This window comes from Bombina bombina, chromosome 2 (genome assembly GCF_027579735.1).
Source record: "Bombina bombina isolate aBomBom1 chromosome 2, aBomBom1.pri, whole genome shotgun sequence".
Classification (NCBI taxonomy): Eukaryota; Metazoa; Chordata; class Amphibia; order Anura; family Bombinatoridae; genus Bombina; species Bombina bombina.
Genome location: NC_069500.1, coordinates 605,138,629 through 605,162,803, shown reverse-complemented (window position 1 = coordinate 605,162,803; position 24,175 = coordinate 605,138,629). Strand labels below are relative to the sequence as shown.

The 24,175-nt window shown below is 37.8% G+C and overlaps 1 protein-coding gene across 2 annotated transcripts in view; it reads left to right on the top strand.

Annotated features, from left to right (window-relative positions):
• The window catches only part of PIP5K1B (phosphatidylinositol-4-phosphate 5-kinase type 1 beta), a 387,289-nt gene that overhangs the window by 18,622 nt on the left and 344,492 nt on the right, over positions 1-24,175 (top strand). The window lies entirely within an intron of this gene.

Below are 24,175 nucleotides of genomic sequence, written 5' to 3'. Positions count from 1 at the left end.
TATCTAATCTTTCTACCAAGGGTAATAATCTGGTTCTGGAACAGTAGGGGTATCCATACTTTTCAAACGATAGGCAACACACATACACACATATGCACACACACGCACATATACACATGCACATACATGCACACTCATGCACATACACACAGACATATACACATGCTCACACACACACACATACACACACATACAAATACACACATATACACATGCACACACGCACATACAAACACACACATTCACACACATGCACACACACGCACATACACACACACATGCACATACACACACACACATACACACATATGCACACACACGCACATATACACATGCACATACATGCACACTCATGCACATACACACAGACATATACACATACACACACATACAAATACACACATATACACATACGCACATACACACAGGCATATACACATGCACACACGCACATACAAACACACACATTCACGCAGATACACACACACATGCACATACACACACACACAGATGCACACATATGCATACACACACACACAAACACACACACAGATACACATACACACACATATGCACACACATGCACGCTCAAACATACACAAACATATGCATGCACACACATATACACACAAACACACGCTCACACAAACATGCACATACATGCACACACATATACACACACACATGCATGTGCACACACACAATGCACACATATGCACAGTACACACACATATGCACAAACACATGCTCAAACACACACAAACATACACACATGCACATACACACGCACACACATATGCACGCATGTATGCGCACACATACACATATGCACACACGCATGTGCACACACATACACATATAGCATTTCTAATTTAATACTGTATTTTATACATAAACCACTCTCAAATAGAAAATGTTTTAGCTTGATAAGTGCCATTATCTGACTTGCACAAGTGACAATCTCTTCCTGGCAACATTATGTAATAATGTGTTTGTTTTACTGAACAAATATCAACAAACACACATACAGGATCTTCCCCAGTATTCGCTCTCCGTCCTACATATCCATCAGCACGTTAGCTGATAATAAGCGTAGTATTGTTATAGTATCCTGCTACAAGGCAGAACATGATGTGATCTGAGATGTCATTGCTTGCAGCAATTGTAAGTGCTTTTACTTTTCAGCTCTGTTCCAAATCAGGCTGTTTTATTCAAACAGTGCTGTGCTCTGGCTGCACTATGTAAGTTTTCCATAACACGGTGATACTAGCATGAAGCACTGTTTGAAAAGAACAGTCAATGACAGAGCAGCACTGCAAAGCCATAGCACATTGATTAATGACTGGCTCTCGGTGACTCCTGAATCTAAGGTGTTCTTGTGAGCAATGCATCTTTTGTATTACTATATTTTAACCTTATAATTATGTGATGCTAGACCAAGAGCATAGAAAGCACATTTATTCAAAAGACACTTTAAAAACTCTAAATAAAATAAATATATTTATATATTGCAATAGGAAAATATATCGCATAGGAAATGCCGATCTGGCTTTTCTGAAGAGAAAGTTAAAATACCTAAAAATACACTGCAATGTAAACTTTCATGAATGAAAGTGCTCCTGTTTTTAATAGTATTTTTAAAAACCGGGCACTAATTGATGAAAGTTTACATTCACTTTAAGTAATGAAATGATAATTTTCTATCGTTCTCTCTAAGTATTGAGCTTTGGTTTTCCTTACAAATATATGATAAGGAAGCAAATGTGTGTACACAAAGTGATAACATAATGAGATCTCATATTACCTGAAGCTCAACCCATTGTAATAGGCTGTGGTTTAAAAGCACAAAACCAGCTACTTCATGTACACAAATAAACCTGAAAACACAATTTCTCATACATTTTATACTCTGCAGCTGGTATAACAAGTCATTGAAAATATATTAATATTAAAAACTATTTTACAGTGTAATGTTCCATAACACAATAACAGCAGGTTCTAGGTCAGTGCCAAAACCTAAAAGAAAGTGCAGTACCTGCCTACTGGATATAGTAGATCATTTCAAAAAGAGAAAAAAAAGGTCAATATAGTGACTCTGGGGAGTGCAGATATGAGATATACAAGATTTAATCTGGAAACATACATTGGCAGAAAAAAGAAATATATACTGTCCAAAAACCCTTGCAAAACTATAACAGATTAATCTTAATACAAGGTTTGTAATATCTATGTAATGTCTATGAAAAATATAAGGAATTTACAGAATTTTATGAAAAATATGTTATTTACAGAAGTTTAGATACAGTATTATACCAAACATAATAAATAATATATATATATATATATTTATATGCACAGTAAGACGATTTACAAGAGGAAATGAGATAGAGAATGAGGGGATACAGGAAAGTACTTGTAAATGAACAGATTACAGAAGCAATGGGGAAAACAAACATTGTGGGCAGATAATGGGAGCCACTGTACAGATAAATAAACTCACTAATGCTATATTGTTTTTTTGCTTACATATTTCAAGTGGTAAATTTGTTTACTGATGTTATATTGTGATTATATTTATGATTTAGCTCACTAATGCCATATTGTGATTTCACTCACTAATGCCATATTGTGATTTCACTCACTAATGCCATACTGTGATTTCACTCACTAATGCCATACTGTGATTTCATTAACTCATGCCATACTGTGATTTCACTCACTAATGCCATATTGTGATTTCACTCACTAATGCCATACTGTGATTTCACTCACTAATGCCATATTGTGATTTCATTAACTCATGCCATACTGTGATTTCACTCACTAATGCCATATTGTGATTTCATTAACTAATGCTATATTGTGATTTCACTCACTAATGCCATATTGTGATTTCACTCACTAATGCCATATTGTGATTTCACTCACTAATGCCATATTGTGATTTCACTCACTAATGCCATATTGTGATTTCACTCACTAATGCCATATTGTGATTTCACTCACTAATGCCATATTGTGATTTCACTCACTAATGCCATATTGTGATTTCACTCACTAATACCATATTGTGATTTCACTCACTAATGCCATATTGTGATTTCACTCACTAATGCCATATTGTGATTTCACTCACTAATGCCATATTGTGATTTCACTCACTAATGCCATATTGTGATTTCACTCACTAATGCCATATTGTGATTTCATTAACTAATGCCATATTGTGATTTCACTCACTAATGCCATATTGTGATTTCACTCACTAATGCCATATTGTGATTTCACTCACTAATGCCATATTGTGATTTCACTCACTAATGCCATACTGTGATTTAACTCCCTAATGCCATATTGTGATTTAACTCCCTAATGCCATATTGTGATTTCACTCACTAATGCCATATTGTGATTTCATTAACTAATGCCATACTGTGATTTAACTCCCTAATGCCATATTGTGATTTCATTAACTAATGCCATACTGTGATTTAACTCCCTAATGCCATACTGTGATTTCATTAACTAATGCCATATTGTGATTTAACTCACTAATGCCATATTGTGATTTCACTCACTAATGCCATACTGTGATTTCATTAACTAATGCCATATAGTGATTTCACTCACTAATGCCATACTGTGATTTCACTCACTAATGCCATATTGTGATTTCACTAACTAATGCCATATTGTGATTTCACTCACTAATGCCATATTGTGATTTCACTCACTAATGCCATATTGTGATTTCACTAACTAATGCCATATTGTGATTTCACTCACTAATGCCATATTGTGATTTCACTCACTAATGCCATATTGTGATTTCACTCACTAATGCCATATTGTGATTTCACTCACTAATGCCATATTGTGATTTCACTAACTAATGCCATATTGTGATTTCACTCACTAATGCCATATTGTGATTTCACTCACTAATGCCATATTGTGATTTCACTAACTAATGCCATATTGTGATTTCACTCACTAATGCCATATTGTGATTTAACTCACTAATGCCATATTGTGATTTAACTCACTAATGCCATATTGTGATTTCACTCACTAATGCCATATTGTGATTTCACTCACTAATGCCATATTGTGATTTCACTCACTAATGCCATATTGTGATTTCACTCCCTAATGCCATATTGTGATTTCACTCACTAATGCCATATTGTGATTTCACTCACTAATGCCATATTGTGATTTCACTCACTAATGCCATATTGTGATTTCACTCCCTAATGCCATATTGTGATTTCACTCCCTAATGCCATATTGTGATTTCACTAACTAATGCCATATTGTGATTTCACTCACTAATGCCATATTGTGATTTCATTAACTAATGCCATATTGTGATTTCACTCCCTAATGCCATATTGTGATTTCACTCCCTAATGCCATATTGTGATTTCACTCACTAATGCCATATTGTGATTTCACTCACTAATGCCATATTGTGATTTCACTCACTAATGTCATATTGTGATTTCACTCCCTAATGCCATATTGTGATTTCACTCACTAATGCCATATTGTGATTTCACTAACTAATGCCATATTGTGATTTCACTCACTAATGCCATATTGTGATTTCACTCACTAATGCCATATTGTGATTTCACTCACTAATGCCATATTGTGATTTCACTCACTAATGCCATATTGTGATTTCACTCACTAATGCCATATTGTGATTTCACTAACTAATGCCATATTGTGATTTCACTCACTAATGCCATATTGTGATTTCACTCACTAATGCCATATTGTGATTTCACTCCCTAATGCCATATTGTGATTTCACTCACTAATGCCATATTGTGATTTCACTCACTAATGCCATATTGTGATTTCACTCACTAATGCCATATTGTGATTTCACTCCCTAATGCCATATAGTGATTTCACTCCCTAATGCCATATTGTGATTTCACTAACTAATGCCATATTGTGATTTCACTCACTAATGCCATATTGTGATTTCATTAACTAATGCCATATTGTGATTTCACTCCCTAATGCCATATTGTGATTTCACTCCCTAATGCCATATTGTGATTTCACTCACTAATGCCATATTGTGATTTCACTCACTAATGCCATATTGTGATTTCACTCACTAATGCCATATTGTGATTTCACTCCCTAATGCCATATTGTGATTTCACTCACTAATGCCATATTGTGATTTCACTAACTAATGCCATATTGTGATTTCACTCACTAATGCCATATTGTGATTTCACTCACTAATGCCATATTGTGATTTCACTCACTAATGCCATATTGTGATTTCACTCACTAATGCCATATTGTGATTTCACTCACTAATGCCATATTGTGATTTCATTAACTAATGCCATATTGTGATTTCATTAACTAATGCCATACTGTGATTTCATTAACTAATGCCATACTGTTATTTCATTAACTAATGCCATATTGTGATTTCATTAACTAATGCCATATTGTGATTTCACTCACTAATGCCATATTGTGATTTCACTCACTAATGCCATATTGTGATTTCACTCACTAATGCCATATTGTGATTTCACTCACTAATGCCATATTGTGATTTCATTAACTAATGCCATATTGTGATTTCATTAACTAATGCCATATTGTGATTTCATTAACTAATGCCATATTGTGATTTCACTCACTAATGCCATATTGTGATTTCACTCACTAATGCCATATTGTGATTTCATTAACTAATGCCATATTGTGATTTCATTAACTAATGCCATATTGTGATTTCATTAACTAATGCCATACTGTGATTTCATTAACTAATGCCATACTGTTATTTCATTAACTAATGCCATATTGTGATTTCATTAACTAATGCCATATTGTGATTTCACTCACTAATGCCATATTGTGATTTCACTCACTAATGCCATAGTGTGATTTAACTCCCTAATACCATACTGTGATTTCATTAACTAATGCCATATTGTGATTTCACTCACTAATGCCATACTGTGATTTCACTCACTAATGCCATATTGTGATTTCACTCACTAATGCCATACTGTGATTTCACTCACTAATGCCATATTGTGATTTCACTAACTAATGCCATATTGTGATTTCACTCACTAATGCCATATTGTGATTTAACTCACTAATGCCATATTGTGATTTAACTCACTAATGCCATATTGTGATTTCACTCACTAATGCCATATTGTGATTTAACTCACTAATGCCATATTGTGATTTAACTCACTAATGCCATATTGTGATTTCACTCACTAATGCCATATTGTGATTTCATTAACTAATGCCATATTGTGATTTCACTCACTAATGCCATATTGTGATTTCACTCCCTAATGCCATATTGTGATTTCACTCACTAATGCCATATTGTGATTTCACTCACTAATGCCATATTGTGATTTCACTCACTAATGCCATATTGTGATTTCACTCACTAATGCCATATTGTGATTTCACTCACTAATGCCATATTGTGATTTCACTCACTAATGCTATATTGTGATTTCACTAACTAATGACATATTGTGATTTCACTAACTAATGCCATATTGTGATTTCACTCACTAATGCCATACTGTGATTTAACTCACTAATGCCATACTGTGATTTCATTAACTAATGCCATACTGTGATTTCATTAACTAATGCCATATTGTGATTTCACTCACTAATGCCATATTGTGATTTCACTCACTAATGCCATACTGTGATTTAACTCACTAATGCCATACTGTGATTTCATTAACTAATGCCATACTGTGATTTCATTAACTAAGGCCATATTGTGATTTCACTCACTAATGCCATACTGTGATTTCATTAACAAATGCCATACTGTGATTTCATTAACAAATGCCATACTGTGATTTCACTCACTAATGCCATACTGTGATTTCACTCACTAACACATTCAGCGAGATTACGAGTTTTGCGTTAGGAGCTGTGCGGTGCTAACGAGCAGTTTTTTCTCACCGCTCACTTACATGCAGCACTGGTATTACAGGTTTTTACAAAACCGGCGTTAAAAGGCAAGAAGTGAGCGTAGAGCAAAATTGAGCTCCATACCGCACTCCAATACCAGCGCTGCTTAAGTCAGCAGTGAGCTGGTCGTATGTGCTCGTGCATGATTTACCCATAGACATCAATGGGGAGAGCCGGCTGAGAAAAAGTCTTAAAACCTGCAAAAAAGCAGCGTAAATCTCAGTAACGCTGCCCCATTGATTCCTATGGGGAAATAAAAGTTATGTTTACACCTAACACCCTAATATGAACCCCGAGTCTAAACACCCCTAATCTTACACTTATTAACCCCTAATCTGCCGCCCCCGACATCGCCGCCACCTACATTATTCTTATCAACCCCTAATCTGCCGCTCCGGAAATCGCCGCCACCTACATTATACTTATTAACCCCTAATCTGCCGCCCCAACATCTCTGACACCTACGTTATATTTATTAACCCCTAATATGCCGCCCCCAATGTCGCCGCAACCTACCTACACTTATTAACCCCTAATCTGCCGCCCCCAAAGTCGCTGCCACTATATTAAATTTATTAACCCCTAAACCTAAGTCTAACCCTAACACCCCCTAACTTAAATATAATTTAAATAAATCTAAATACAAATTACTATCATTAACTAAATTATTCCTATTTAAAACTAAATACTTACCTATAAAATAAACCCAAAGCTAACTACAATATAACTAATAGTTACATTGTAGCTATCTTAGGGTTTATTTTTATTTTACAGGCAAGTTTGTATTTATTTTAACTAGGTAGAATAGTTATTAAATAGTTATTAACTATTTAATAACTACCTAGTTAAAATAAATACAAATTTACCTGTAAAATAAAACCTAACCTAAGTTACAATAACACCTAACACTACACTATAATTAAATAAATTACCTACATTAAATACAATTAAATAAATTAAATGAAATTAGCTAAATTACAAAAAAAACACTAAATTACAGAAAATAAAAAACAAATTACAGATCTTTAAACTAATTACACCTAATATAATAGCCCTATCAAAATAAAAAAAGCCCGCCCAAAATAAAAAAAAACCTAGCCTAAACTAAACTATCAATAGCCCTTAAAAGGGCCTTTTGCGGGTCATTGCCCTAAAGAAATCAGCTCTTTTTCCTGTAAAAAAAAATACAACCCCCCCCCAACAGTAAAACCCACCACCCACACAACCAACCCCCCAAATAAAATACTAACTAAAAAAACCTAAGCTCCCCATTGCCCTGAAAAGGGCATTTGGATGGGCATTGCCATTAAAAGGGCATTTAGCTCTTTTGCAGGCCCAAAGCCCTAACCTAAAAAATAAACCCACCCAATACACCCTTAAAAAAATCCTAACACTAACCCCCGAAGATTCACTTACCGGGAGAAGTCTTCATCCAAGCGGCAAGATGTCCTCAACGAAGCCGGCAGAAGTGGTCCTCCAGACGGGCAGAAGTGGTCCTCCAGACGGGCAGAAGTCTTCATCCAGATGGCATCTTCTATCTTTATCCTTTCGGCGCGGAGCGGGTCCATCTTCAAGACGACGGCTTCTTCATAATGAATATCTCTTTAAGGGATGTCATCCAAAATGGCGTCCCTTAGATTCCGATTGGATAAAAATCCTATTGGCTGATCCAATCAGCCAAGAGGATTGAGCTTGCATTCTATTGGCTGATTGGAACAGCCAATAGAATGCCAGCTCAATCCTATTGGCTGATTGCATCAGCCGATAGGATTTTTTCTACCTTAATTCCGATTGGCTGATAGAATTCTATCAGCCAATCGGAATCTAAGGGACGCCATCTTGGACGACGTCACTTAAAGAGATATTCATTATGAAGAAGCCGTCATTTGAAGAGGATGCTCTGTGTCAGATGTCTTGAAGATGGACCCACTCCGCGCCGGAAGGATGAAGATAGAATGTAGGTGGTGGCGATGTTAGGGACGGCAGATTAGGGGTTAATAATATTTAACTAGTGTTTGCGAGGTGGGAGTGCAGCGGTTTAGGGGTTAATATGTTTATTATAGTGGCGGCGATGTCCGGAGCGGCAGATTAGGGGTTAATAATTTTATTTCAGTGTTTGCGATGCAGGAGGGCCTCGGTTTAGGGATTAATAGGTAGTTTATGGGTGTTAGTGTACTTTTTAGCACTTTAGTTATGAGTTTTATGCTACAGCGTTGTAGTGTAAAACTCATAACTACTGACTTTAAAATGCTTTAGGAATCTTGGAGGTAGAGGGTGTACCGCTCACTTTTTGGCCTCCCAGGACAGACTCGTAATACCGGCGCTATGGAAGTCCCATAGAAAAAAGGGTTTGCAAAGTTTACGTAAGTCGGTTTGCGGTAAGGCCAAAAGAGTGTGCGGGGCCCCTAAACCTGCAAGACTTGTAATAGCAGCGGTAGTGAAAAAGCAGCGTTAGGACCTGTTAATGCTGCATTTTCAGCTTAATGCAAAACTCGTATTGTGATTTCACTCACTAACTACATATTTTGATTTCCCTCACTAATCCCATATTGTGATTTCACTCACTAATGCCATATTGTGATTTCACTCACTAATGCCATATTGTGATTTCACTCACTAATGCCATATTGTGATTTCACTCACTAACAACATAGTATATTTTTGCTCAAATATTTAATACTAGTCCTAAAGCCCGTTCACACAGGACATTTCTTTCATGTAATTAGCAAGAGTCCATGAGCTAGTGACGTATGGGATATACATTCCTACCAGGAGGGGCAAAGTTTCCCAAACCTCAAAATGCCTACAAATACACCCCTCACCACACCCACAATTCAGTTTTACAAACTTTGCCTCCGATGGAGGTGGTGAAGTAAGTTTGTGCTAGATTCTACGTTGATATGCGCTCCGCAGCAAGTTGGAGCCCGGTTTTCCTCTCAGCGTGCAGTGAATGTCAGAGGGATGTGAGGAGAGTATTGCCTATTTGAATGCAGTGATCTCCTTCTAAGGGGTCTATTTCATAGGTTCTCTGTTATCGGTCGTAGAGATTCATCTCTTACCTCCCTTTTCAGATCGACGATATACTCTTATATATACCATTACCTCTGCTGATTCTCGTTTCAGTACTGGTTTGGCTATCTGCTATATGTAGATGAGTGTCCTGGGGTAAGTAAGTCTTATTTTCTGTGACACTCCTAGCTATGGTTGGGCACTTTGTTTATAAAGTTCTAAATATATGTATTCAAACATTTATTTGCCTTGACTCAGAATGTTCAACTTTCCTTAATTTCAGACAGTCAGTTTCATATTTGGGATAATGCATTTTAATTTAACATTTTTCTTACCTTAAAATTTGACTTTTTCCCTGTGGGCTGTTAGGCTCGCGGGGGCTGAAAATGCTTCATTTTATTGCGTCATTCTTGGCGCGGACTTTTTTGGCGCAAAAATTCTATTTCCGTTTCCGGCGTCATACGTGTCGCCGGAAGTTGCGTCATTTTTTTACGTTATTTTGCGTCAAAAATGTCGGCGTTCCGGATGTGGCGTCATTTTTGGCGCCAAAAAGCATTTAGGCGCCAAATAATGTGGGCGTCTTATTTGGCGCGAAAAAATATGGGCGTCACTTTTGTCTCCACATTATTTAAGTCTCATTTTTTATTGCTTCTGGTTGCTAGAAGCTTGTTCTTTGGCATTTTTTCCCATTCCTGAAACTGTCATTTAAGGAATTTGATCAATTTTGCTTTATATATATGTTGTTTTTTCTCTTACATATTGCAAGATGTCTCACGTTGCATCTGAGTCAGAAGATACTACAGGAAAATCGCTGTCAAGTGCTGAATCTACCAAAGCTAAGTGTATCTGCTGTAAACTTTTGGTAGCTATTCCTCCAGCTGTTGTTTGTATTGATTGTCATGACAAACTTGTTAAAGCAGATAATATTTCCTTTAGTAAAGTACCATTGCCTGTTGCAGTTCCTTCAACATCTAAGGTGCAGAATGTTCCTGATAATATAAGAGATTTTGTTTCTGAATCCATAAAGAAGGCTATGTCTGTTATTTCTCCTTCTAGTAAACGTAAAAAATCTTTTAAAACTTCTCTCCCTACAGATGAATTTTTAAATGAACATCATCATTCTGATTCTGATGATTCCTCTGGTTCAGAGGATTCTGTCTCAGAGGTTGATGCTGATAAATCTTCATATTTATTTAAAATGGAATTTATTCGTTCTTTACTTAAAGAAGTACTAATTGCTTTAGAAATAGAGGATTCTGGTCCTCTTGATACTAATTCTAAACGTTTAGATAAGGTATTTAAAGCTCCTGTGGTTATTCCAGAAGTTTTTCCTGTTCCTAATGCTATTTCTGCAGTAATTTCTAAAGAATGGGATAATTTGGGTAATTCATTTACTCCTTCTAAACGTTTTAAGCAATTATATCCTGTGCCGTCTGACAGATTAGAATTTTGGGACAAGATCCCTAAAGTTGATGGGGCTATTTCTACCCTTGCTAAACGTACTACTATTCCTACGTCAGATGGTACTTCGTTTAAGGATCCTCTAGATAGGAAAATTGAATCCTTTCTAAGAAAAGCTTATCTGTGTTCAGGTAATCTTCTTAGACCTGCTATATCTTTGGCTGATGTTGCTGCAGCTTCAACTTTTTGGTTGGAAACTTTAGCGCAACAAGTAACACATCGTGATTCTCATGATATTATTATTCTTCTTCAGCATGCTAATAATTTTATCTGTGATGCCATTTTTGATATTATCAGAGTTGATGTCAGGTTTATGTCTCTAGCTATTTTAGCTAGAAGAGCTTTATGGCTTAAAACTTGGAATGCTGATATGGCTTCTAAATCAACTTTACTTTCCATTTCTTTCCAGGGTAACAAATTATTTGGTTCTCAGTTGGATTCCATTATTTCAACTGTTACTGGTGGGAAAGGAACTTTTTTACCACAGGATAAAAAATCTAAAGGTAAAAACAGGGCTAATAATCGTTTTCGTTCCTTTCGTTTCAACAAAGAACAAAAGCCTGATCCTTCATCCTCAGGAGCAGTTTCAGTTTGGAGACCATCTCCAGTCTGGAATAAATCCAAGCCAGCTAGAAAGGCAAAGCCTGCTTCTAAGTCCACATGAAGGTGCGGCCCTCATTCCAGCTCAGCTGGTAGGGGGCAGGTTACGTTTTTTCAAGGAAATTTGGATCAATTCTGTTCACAATCTTTGGATTCAGAGCATTGTTTCAGAAGGGTACAGAATTGGTTTCAAGTTGAGACCTCCTGCAAAGAGATTTTTTCTTTCCCGTGTCCCAGTAAATCCAGTAAAAGCTCAAGCATTTCTGAAATGTGTTTCAGATCTAGAGTTGACTGGAGTAATTATGCCAGTTCCAGTTCCGGAACAGGGGATGGGGTTTTATTCAAATCTCTTCATTGTACCAAAGAAGGAGAATTCTTTCAGACCAGTTCTGGATCTAAAAATATTGAATCGTTATGTAAGGATACCAACGTTCAAGATGGTAACTGTAAGGACTATCTTACCTTTTGTTCAGCAAGGGAATTATATGTCCACAATAGATTTACAGGATGCATATCTGCATATTCCGATTCATCCAGATCATTATCAGTTCCTGAGATTCTCGTATCTGGACAAGCATTACCAGTTTGTGGCTCTGCCGTTTGGCCTAGCTACAGCTCCAAGAATTTTTTCAAAGGTTCTCGGTGCCCTGCTGTCTGTAATCAGAGAACAGGGTATTGTGGTATTTCCTTATTTGGACGATATCTTGGTACTTGCTCAGTCTTTACATTTAGCAGAATCTCATACGAATCGACTTGTGTTGTTTCTTCAAGATCATGGTTGGAGGATCAATTTACCAAAAAGTTCTTTGATTCCTCAGACAAGGGTAACCTTTCTGGGTTTCCAGATGGATTCAGTGTCCATGACTCTGTCTTTAACAGACAAGAGACGTCTAAAGTTGATTACAGCTTGTCGAAACCTTCAGTCACAATCATTCCCTTCGGTAGCCTTATGCATGGAAATTCTAGGTCTTATGACTGCTGCATCGGACGCGATCCCCTTTGCTCGTTTTCACATGCGACCTCTTCAGCTCTGTATGCTGAAGCAATGGTGCAAGGATTACACGAAGATATCTCAATTAATATCTTTAAAACCGATTGTTCGACACTCTCTAACATGGTGGACAGATCACCATCGTTTAATTCAGGGGGCATCTTTTGTGCTTCCGACCTGGACTGTAATTTCAACAGATGCAAGTCTCACAGGTTGGGGAGCTGTGTGGGGATCTCTGACGGCACAAGGAGTTTGGGAATCTCAGGAGGTGAGATTACCGATCAATATTTTGGAACTCCGTGCAATTTTCAGAGCTCTTCAGTTTTGGCCTCTTCTGAAGAGAGAATCGTTCATTTGTTTTCAGACAGACAATGTCACAACTGTGGCATACATCAATCATCAAGGAGGGACTCACAGTCCTCTGGCTATGAAAGAAGTATCTCGAATTTTGGTTTGGGCGGAATCCAGCTCCTGTCTAATCTCTGCGGTTCATATCCCAGGTGTAGACAATTGGGAAGCGGATTATCTCAGTCGCCAAACGTTGCATCCGGGCGAATGGTCTCTTCACCCAGAGATATTTCTTCAGATTGTTCAAATGTTGGAACTTCCAGAAATAGATCTGATGGCGTCCCATCTAAACAAGAAACTTCCAAGGTATCTGTCCAGATCCCGGGATCCTCAGGCGGAGGCAGTGGATGCATTATCACTTCCTTGGAAGTATCATCCTGCCTATATCTTTCCGCCTCTAGTTCTTCTTCCAAGAGTAATCTCCAAGATTCTGAAGGAATGCTCGTTTGTTCTGCTGGTAGCTCCGGCATGGCCTCACAGGTTTTGGTATGCGGATCTTGTCCGGATGGCCTCTTGCCAACCGTGGACTCTTCCGTTAAGACCAGACCTTCTGTCACAAGGTCCTTTTTTCCATCAGGATCTGAAATCCTTAAATTTAAAGGTATGGAGATTGAACGCTTGATTCTTGGTCAAAGAGGTTTCTCTGACTCTGTGATTAATACTATGTTACAGGCTCGTAAATCTGTATCTCGAGAGATATATTATAGAGTCTGGAAGACTTATATTTCTTGGTGTCTTTCTCATCATTTTTCCTGGCATTCTTTTAGAATACCGAGAATTTTACAGTTCCTTCAGGATGGTTTAGATAAGGGTTTGTCCGCAAGTTCTTTGAAAGGACAAATCTCTGCTCTTTCTGTTCTTTTTCACAGAAAGATTGCTATTCTTCCTGATATTCTTTGTTTTGTACAAGCTTTGGTTCGTATAAAACCTGTCATTAAGTCAATTTCTCCTCCTTGGAGTTTGAATTTGGTTCTGGGAGCTCTTCAAGCTCCTCCGTTTGAACCTATGCATTCATTGGACATTAAATTACTTTCTTGGAAAGTTTTGTTCCTTTTGGCCATCTCTTCTGCCAGAAGAGTTTCTGAATTATCTGCTCTTTCTTGTGAGTCTCCTTTTCTGATTTTTCATCAGGATAAGGCGGTGTTGCGAACTTCTTTTGAATTTTTACCTAAAGTTGTGAATTCCAACAACATTAGTAGAGAAATTGTGGTTCCTTCATTATGTCCTAATCCTGAGAATTCTAAGGAGAAATCGTTGCATTCTTTGGATGTCGTTAGAGCTTTGAAATATTATGTTGAAGCTACGAAATCTTTTCGTAAGACTTCTAGTCTATTTGTTATCTTTTCCGGTTCTAGAAAAGGCCAGAAAGCTTCTGCCATTTCTTTGGCATCTTGGTTGAAATCTTTAATTCATCTTGCCTATGTTGAGTCGGGTAAAACTCCGCCTCAGAGAATTACAGCTCATTCTACTAGGTCAGTTTCTACTTCCTGGGCGTTTAGGAATGAAGCTTCGGTTGACCAGATCTGCAAAGCAGCCACTTGGTCCTCTTTGCATACTTTTACTAAATTCTACCATTTTGATGTATTTTCTTCTTCTGAAGCAGTTTTTGGTAGAAAAGTACTTCAGGCAGCGGTTTCAGTTTGAATCTTCTGCTTATGTTTTTCGTTAAACTTTATTTTGGGTGTGGATTATTTTCAGCAGGAATTGGCTGTCTTTATTTTATCCCTCCCTCTCTAGTGACTCTTGTGTAGAAAGATCCACATCTTGGGTAGTCATTATCCCATACGTCACTAGCTCATGGACTCTTGCTAATTACATAAAAGAAAACATAATTTATGTAAGAACTTACCTGATAAATTCATTTCTTTCATATTAGCAAGAGTCCATGAGGCCCGCCCTTTTTTTGTGGTGGTTATGATTTTGTATAAAGCACAATTATTCCAATTCCTTATTTTATATGCTTTCGCACTTTTTTATCACCCCACTTCTTGGCTATTCGTTAAACTGAATTGTGGGTGTGGTGAGGGGTGTATTTGTAGGCATTTTGAGGTTTGGGAAACTTTGCCCCTCCTGGTAGGAATGTATATCCCATACGTCACTAGCTCATGGACTCTTGCTAATATGAAAGAAATGAATTTATCAGGTAAGTTCTTACATAAATTATGTTTTTTTGCAGTACAGCGGTCCCACCCCTTGCTCTCTCTCTCCCCCTCTCTTTTGTGCTCTCTCCCCCTCTCTTTTGCACTCTCTCCCCCTCTCTTTTGCGCTCTCTCTCGCTCCACCTCTCTTTTGCTCTCTATCTCCCCCCTCTCTTTTGCTCTCTCTCCCCCCTCTCTTTTGCTCTCTCTCTTTCCCCCCTCTCTTTTGCTCTCTCTCTCCCCCCTCTCTTTTGTTCTCTCTCTCCCCCCTCTCTTTTGTTCTCTCTCCCCCTCTCTTTTGCGCTCTCCCCCTCTCTTTTGCGTTCTCTCCCCCTATCTTTTGTGCTCTCTCTCACTCCACCTCTCTTTTGTTCTCTCTCTCCCCCCTCTCTTTTGCTCCCTCTCCCCCCTCTCTTTTGCTTTCTCTCCCCTTTCTCTTTTGCTCTCTCTCACCCTCTCTTTTGTGCTCTGTCTCCCCCTCTCTTTTACGCTCTCTCTGTCCCTCTCTTTTGCGTTCTCTCTCTCTTTTGCGCTCTCTCTCTCTCCCCCCCTCTTTTGCGCGCTCTCTCCCCCTCTCTTTTGCGCTCTCTCTCTCTCCCACTCTTTTGCTCTCTCTCTCTCCCCCTCTTTTGCACGCTTTCTCTCCCCCTCTCTTTTGCGCTCTCTCTCTCTCTCCCCCTCTTTTGCGCTCTCTCTCTCCCCCTCTCTTTTGTGCTCTCTCTCTCCCCCTCTCTTTTGCACTCTCTCTCCCCCTCTTTTGCGCTCTCTCTCTCCCCTTCTTTTTTGCGCTCTCTCTCTCTCCCACTCTTTTGCTCTCTCTCTCTCCCCCTCTTTTGCACGCTTTCTCTCCCCCTCTCTTTTGCGCTCTCTCTCTCTCTCCCCCTCTTTTGCGCTCTCTCTCTCCCCCTCTCTTTTGCGCTCTCTCTCTCCCCCTCTCTTTTGCGCTCTCTCTCTCCCCCCTCTCTTTTGCGCTCCATCTCTCCCCCTCTCTTTTGCACCTTCTCTCTCCCCCCTCTCTTTTGCTCTCTCTCTCCATCCCTCTCTTTTGCTCTTTCTCTGCATCCCTCTCTTTTGCTCTCTCTCTCCCCCCTCTCTTTTGCTCTCTCTTTCCCCCCTCTATTTTGCTCTGTCTCTCTCCCCTCTCTTTTGCTCTTTCTCCCCGCTCTCTTCTGCATCTTCCCCCTCTATTTAGCTCTTTCCTATCTCTTTTTGTCTCTCCCCCTATCTTTCTATTTCTCTCCCCTCTCTGTCGTGCCGACCACGCCCGGCCACACCCCCAGCATGCCAGACCACGCCTCTGGCCATGCCCGGTCCCGTCTGGCCACGCCCATGGCCCAGTCCGGCCACGCCCACTTTCGCTGCAAACAGCATGGATTGTCAGATAAGGCCAGGTGTGTTTGTCCTCGTGCTGTCTCTACTGCGCATGACAGTTCGGACAAACACACTTGGCCTTTTATATAATAGGATGGTGATTTTGTTTAATGATGTTATATTATGATTATATTTATGATTTAGCTCACTAATGCCGTATTGTGATTTCACTCACTGACATATTATGATTTCACTCACTAATGATATATTATGATTTCGCTCACTAACGCCATTTTATGATTTCGCTCACTAATACCATATTGTGATTTCACTCACTAACGACATTTTGTGATTTTGCTCACTAACGACATATTGTGATTGAACTCATTAACGACATATTGTGATTTCACTCACTAATGACATTTTCTGATTTCACTAACTAATGATATATTTAGATTTCGCTCACTAATGACATAGGGGCATATTTATCAAGCTCCGTATGGAGACCGCTGCTCCATAACCTGTCCGCCTGCTCTGAGGCGGCGGACAGACATCGCCAGAAATCAACCAGATCCAATACTATCAGGTCGATTGACACCCCCTGCTAGCGGCCGCAAATCTGCAGGGGATTGGCCGCGAATCTGCAGGGGCGGCATTGCACCAGCAGTTCACAAGAACTGCTGGTGCAATGATAAATGCTGAGAGCGTATGCTGTCGGCACTTATCGATGTGCAGCGGACATGATCCACAATATCGGATCATGTCCGCTCGCACAATGATAATTCAGCCCCATATTGTGATTTCACGGACTAATGATATATTGTGATTTTGCTCACTAATGACATATTGTGATTTTGCTCACTAATGACATATTGTGATTTCGCTCACTGACATACTGTGATTTTGCTTACTAATGACATATTGTGATTTCACTCACTAATGACATATTGTTATTTCGCTCAATGACAGATTGTGATTTTGCTCACTAATGACATATTGTAATTTCGCTCACTGACATATTGTGATTTTGCTCACTAATGACATATTGTGATTTCGCTCACTGACATATTGTGATTTCGCTCACTGACATATTGTGATTTTGGTGGTAGCTTCCACTACTCCTACAGTAGATTGCATCTAATTATGTGTTTTCAGTACCTGGTTTTAAAGTAAATGTCTGACTATTTTTTCCCTTATGGTAACATATTGTACTGCCAAGACGGTTGTTTTTGTTGCTTCTTAAGCTTTCCGGTCTGCTGAGTTTACTAACTGATATAACTTCTGACATACTTTGCATGGTTGTTTTTGATCTGGAGCTGTGTAAGGACAGTGATATTTGCATATCATGCATTGTCATTGGTATTAGAAAGTATTTGTAGGCTAGGTTTGTTTAAGGGAAATGTATATAGAAAACCCAAAAATAAAGTGCTAGATTAGAAATGGAGCGCTAATTTATTGCACGCTCGCAAATGGGCAAAATTTCCCATGCGATAAATAACCAGCCATTACAATTTGTTGGTTATTGCTACAGTAAGCTCGTGGTAGCAATTAGCGTTTAGAAAATTCAGATCTCTGGTTAATTTTCAGTGTCCCAAATGCCCTTAAAATAGAGGATATTATAGCTTTTTAATAAGGGGTTAAAAGCGACGGGTGTGGGGTTTTAGAAGAAAATGTCACTGAAAAGTGCCTTTACATTGCAGTCTATGGGAACTGTGTGTTCCCTGTAAATAAATATGTATATGGTATAAGCTATTACCTACTAAGTAATTCTGTTTATTTTCCTTGTTGTGTATGTCACAGCCCTAGAGTTGTCAAGTGACACTATCATGTAGCATTGCACTATAGAATCTATTGTCTAGGTCACATGACAGATAAAATTTCTTATGTTATGTAGTTTGGACCCAAAATCTAGTTGTGCACATTTCTTCCTGTGTGATAACCCAGCGTTAGAGTTCAAATTTGCACCTAATCAGCACATTCCTTAATTTAGTTTAGGCAATTGTAAGAATGGAAGTAACTTCACAATAATGATGTGTTACCTATTTCTATCACACAACAGTATAAAATGAGATTACCTGTTTCTGAAGAATAGTAATAGTAATGATGAATCTAGACTGAAGGTTATGAAAATGGTCATCCCAGTAACCCTACTAAAAAAAAAAAGAAAAAAAAAAGAGCAACAAATTAGAAAAAAATAAATATACTGCTGATATATATTAGAGAAGATTTATTTATTTTGGAGTATACTTTTGTATCATTGAATATGCAGAGAAGTGTGCACTGTTACATTTTTGAAAGTTGACAAGTCACATCCAGCTCTTGTTACACAAACAGGACAGTCAGTACACATGCTCCCTGCTTGTAACTATTAGCACATTAAAACAATGTGGATTGAATTTAGACACTAGATAAGTATATATATAATTAGGCAGATACATGTATACTGCGTACATTAGATAAAAAGAGGTTTGACACTTCCTGACCTAAAATACAATGTAATCGGTTGTATACATATCCTCAAATTTTCTCAGAACTTGCCTGCTGCACAGTCACTTGCCCAATTAACAGACTAGTAAACTGATAACTGTGATATATATATATATATATATATATATATATATATATATATATATATATATATATATATAAAAGAAAGGAGGGGGTTGTCAGCAAACACCAGTATTCCCCATCAGAGGACTAGTTCAATTACCTGTGTTTTGAATTTACTTACAGGCAATCGGTGCAAGGGGAAAGTTAAAATTAAATGATAGCATATAGAAAAAAGAGAGACTATCCTATACAGCACTCACTAATCCCCAGGGATTAGTGAGTGCTGGATAGGATAGTCTCTCTTTTTTATATGCTAATATATATATATATATATATACAGGGAGTGCAGAATTATTAGGCAAATGAGTATTTTGACCACATCATCCTCTTTATGCATGTTGTCTTACTCCAAGCTGTATAGGCTCGAAAGCATACTACCAATTAACCATATTAGGTGATGTGCATCTCTGTAATGAGAAGGGGTGTGGTCTAATGACATCAACACCCTATATCAGGTGTGCATAATTATTAGGCAACTTCCTTTCCTTTGGCAAAATGGGTCAAAAGAAGGACTTGACAGGCTCAGAAAAGTCAAAAATAGTGAGATATCTTGCAGAGGGATGCAGCACTCTTAAAATTGCAAAGCTTCTGAAGCGTGATCATCGAACAATCAAGCGTTTCATTCAAAATAGTCAACAGGGTCGCAAGAAGCGTGTGGAAAAACCAAGGTGCAAAATAACTGCCCATGAACTGAGAAAAGTCAAGCGTGCAGCTGCCAAGATGCCACTTGCCACCAGTTTGGCCATATTTCAGAGCTGCAACATCACTGGAGTGCCCAAAAGCACAAGGTGTGCAATACTCAGAGACATGGTCAAGGTAAGAAAGGCTGAAAGACGACCACCACTGAACAAGACACACAAGCTGAAACGTCAAGACTGGGCCAAGAAATATCTCAAGACTGATTTTTCTAAGGTTTTATGGACTGATGAAATGAGAGTGAGTCTTGATGGGCCAGATGGATGGGCCCGTGGCTGGATTGGTAAAGGGCAGAGAGCTCCAGTCCGACTCAGATGCCAGCAAGGTGGAGGTGGAGTACTGGTTTGGGCTGGTATCATCAAAGATGAGCTTGTGGGGCCTTTTCGGGTTGAGGATGGAGTCAAGCTCAACTCCCAGTCCTACTGCCAGTTTCTGGAAGACACCTTCTTCAAACAGTGGTACAGGAAGAAGTCTGCATCCTTCAAGAAAAACATGATTTTCATGCAGGACAATGCTCCATCACACGCGTCCATGTACTCCACAGCGTGGCTGGCAAGAAAGGGTATAAAAGAAGAAAATCTAATGACATGGCCTCCTTGTTCACCTGATCTGAACCCCATTAAGAACCTGTGGTCCATCATCAAATGTGAGATTTACAAGGAGGGAAAACAGTACACCTCTCTGAACAGTGTCTGGGAGGCTGTGGTTGCTGCTGCACGCAATGTTGATGGTGAACAGATCAAAACACTGACAGAATCCATGGATGGCAGGCTTTTGAGTGTCCTTGCAAGAAAGGTGGCTATATTGGTCACTGATTTGTTTTTGTTTTGTTTTTGAATGTCAGAAATGTGTATTTGTGAATGTTGAGATGTTATATTGGTTTCACTGGTAAAAATAAATAATTGAAATGGGTATATATTTGTTTTTTGTTAAGTTGCCTAATAATTATGCACAGTAATAGTCACCTGCACACACAGATATCCCCCTAAAATAGCTATAACTATAAACAAACTAAAAACTACTTCCAAAACTATTCAGCTTTGATATTATTGAGTTTTTTGGTTTCATTGAGAACATGGTTGTTGTTCAATAATAAAATTAATCCTCAAAAATACAACTTGCCTAATAATTCTGCACTCCCTATATATATATATATATATATATATATATATATATATATATATATATATATATATATATATATATATATATATATATATATATATATATATATATATATATATATATATATATATATTTATATATTATTTATACATGATAAGACCACAGGGTTTACTATATATAAAAATGGTTGCATTAGTTTTATTTACTATAAATTACAGTTCTCTCTGCCAGATGGTCTTGGCTGGGTAAAACAACCCCCATTTCTTCTTGGTTACACAGGAAAGAACAAAAGGTTCAGACCTTTGTATAAGATAAGACCAGTGGGCCACTTAAAAAAAAAAATATTAGCATTTTGAAACTTAGGAAGGTAATAATTAACACTTACTTGGTGATTCAATGTTAGACCACCAGCCTCTGTTGTAGACGAAATTCTGCATTATTTTCAGATAAGCTAACAGAATTTCAAGATATTAGGAGCTAACAGACTCAAAGAAGCATTAACTTTTGGAGAGAAAATACATAGGCTTTGGGCCTAGTATATTCTTTGCCATCTTGGGGACACTTTCTTAAAGAGAGATGAACAGATTGGGATCTGTTACTTTGGCACATTGTGAGTGAGCCCTCCATAGATGACCCACAAGAACTCTGGAGCTAAAACATTGATTTGCTTATTTGGGTGAAGTATAAGAAACTGTTAAATATATAACTTGATATTTTAAAGCAAGTAATTAATTTATTTGCTAGATAAATATCCTTTTTGTTGCATATTTCTAAGGCAGGCTTATTATTATTATTAAGAGTAAATCTATATGGTGTGTATTAAGTTATTTGCTATATATATATACATATACATATATTTTAGAATTTGCCTTATTGCTGCTAAGTAATTTATTTCACGAACAGTAAATTTCAATTCTGCCAGGGTGCTATAGAAAGTTCAAATATCAAAGTTATAACACAAGCACTCACTGGACTTGATACAGGTGAAATAAAAAGTGTTTTATTCCATATAAACTTGTGACGTTTCGGGGTGTTCACCCCTTCATTAGACCAACGTGTGTGTGTGTGTTTATTTGTGGAGCTATGTTATTTTAGGATTTATCTTGATTTGGCCTGCTCAGTAGTGTGTGCACATATTGAAAGGTTTACAGAAAGTTGTTTTTTTTCTTAAATTAATAATATTTTAATTGTGCCTTTCACTTCAGACCTGTTATATGCTTTACCTGATACTTATGGTATGTTGTTATTCTACGTTTCTTGTTTTTTTTTTTATTGTCATAGCAAAGGTGATGACAATCATTACACAATACAGGGATTTTTCATTACACTCAATAACATAACCTTTACATCAGAGGCAAGGGGTTTTTATTGCATGAGTACCCTGCTTTGATATTAAGAGGCTATTGTCAACAGACTTTTGGAAATGCTCTTTTGAAATTCACATCATTTTCTGTTAAAGAGACATGAAACACCAATGTTTCTTTCATGATTCAGATAGAGCATACCATTTAAACAACTTTCCACTTTACTTTATGATCTAAATCTTCTTTTTGTGTCCTTTGTTGAAAAGCATACCTAGGTAGGCTCAGGAGCAGCAATTGTCTACTGGGAGCTAGTTGGTGATTGGTGGCTGCACATATATGCCTCTAGACATTGGCTCACCTGGTGTGTTCAGTTAGCTCCCAGTAGTGGATTGTTGCTCCTTCAACACATGATAACAAGAGAATGAAGCAACTTTGATAACAGAAGTTACATAGTAGATGAGGTAAAAGACAGAACTACATCGAGTTCAACCCATAGAAATCTTAATTTCTTTACAATAAAAGCTCCATTTGACCTTAAATTGACGCCATTAAACATGTGAGACATTTAACACCAGCAACCATAACCCTGAATTCTGTTTCTAGCCAGAAATGTATCTAATCCGTGTTTTAAATGTATCTAAGGTATTAGCATTTACTATCTCCCACCTAGATTACAAGTTTTGCGTTCCTGTTTTAACGCTGAAAAAATTGTAATTTCAGCGTTAAAACAGCAATGCAGCCATTACGAGTCTTGTCGGTATATAGCTGTATCGCAAGCCTTTTAGCCCGTAATGCAACGTCAGTCCCGCACACGTAAAAATTACTTTTTTTCATGGGACTTCAATGGCACAGCCTTTATGAGTTTTGCGGTGAGGCTAAAAAGCTTGTGTTCCAGCCTATACCGACACGATCCGTTTCGCAATCTAATAGCAGTAGTTATGAGTTTTACACTACAAAATTGTTACATAAAACTCATAACTAAAGTGTTACAAAGTACACTAACACCAATAAACTATCTATTAACCCCTAAACCGAGGCCCTTCCGCATCACAAATACTATATTAAAGTATATTAAAGTCGCCGCCACTAATAAAAATTATTAACCCCTATTCCACCACTTCCCAACATCGTAGCCACTCCCGCATCGCAAACACTATTTAAATATAATTAACCCCTAATCTGCCATCCGCCCACATCGCCCCCACTATACTAAAGTTATTAAGCCCTACACCACCGCCACTATAATAAACCTATTAACCCCTAAACCGCAAGCTCCCCACAACGAAATATACTAAATTAAACTATTAACTCCTAAACTGAAAGCCCACCACATCGCAATAAACTAATTTAAACTTGTAACCCCTAAACCTAACGCCCCCCTAACTTTATATTAAAATTTCCCTATTAGATTAAATTAAAACTTACCTGTCAAATTAAAAAAACTAAGTTTAAACTATCAATCTAATATAACTATTAAACTAAAATTAAACTAACTACCAATTAAATAAACTATATTACACATTAAAAAAATCCTAACACTACTCTAAAAATTACAAAGTATCTAATTACAA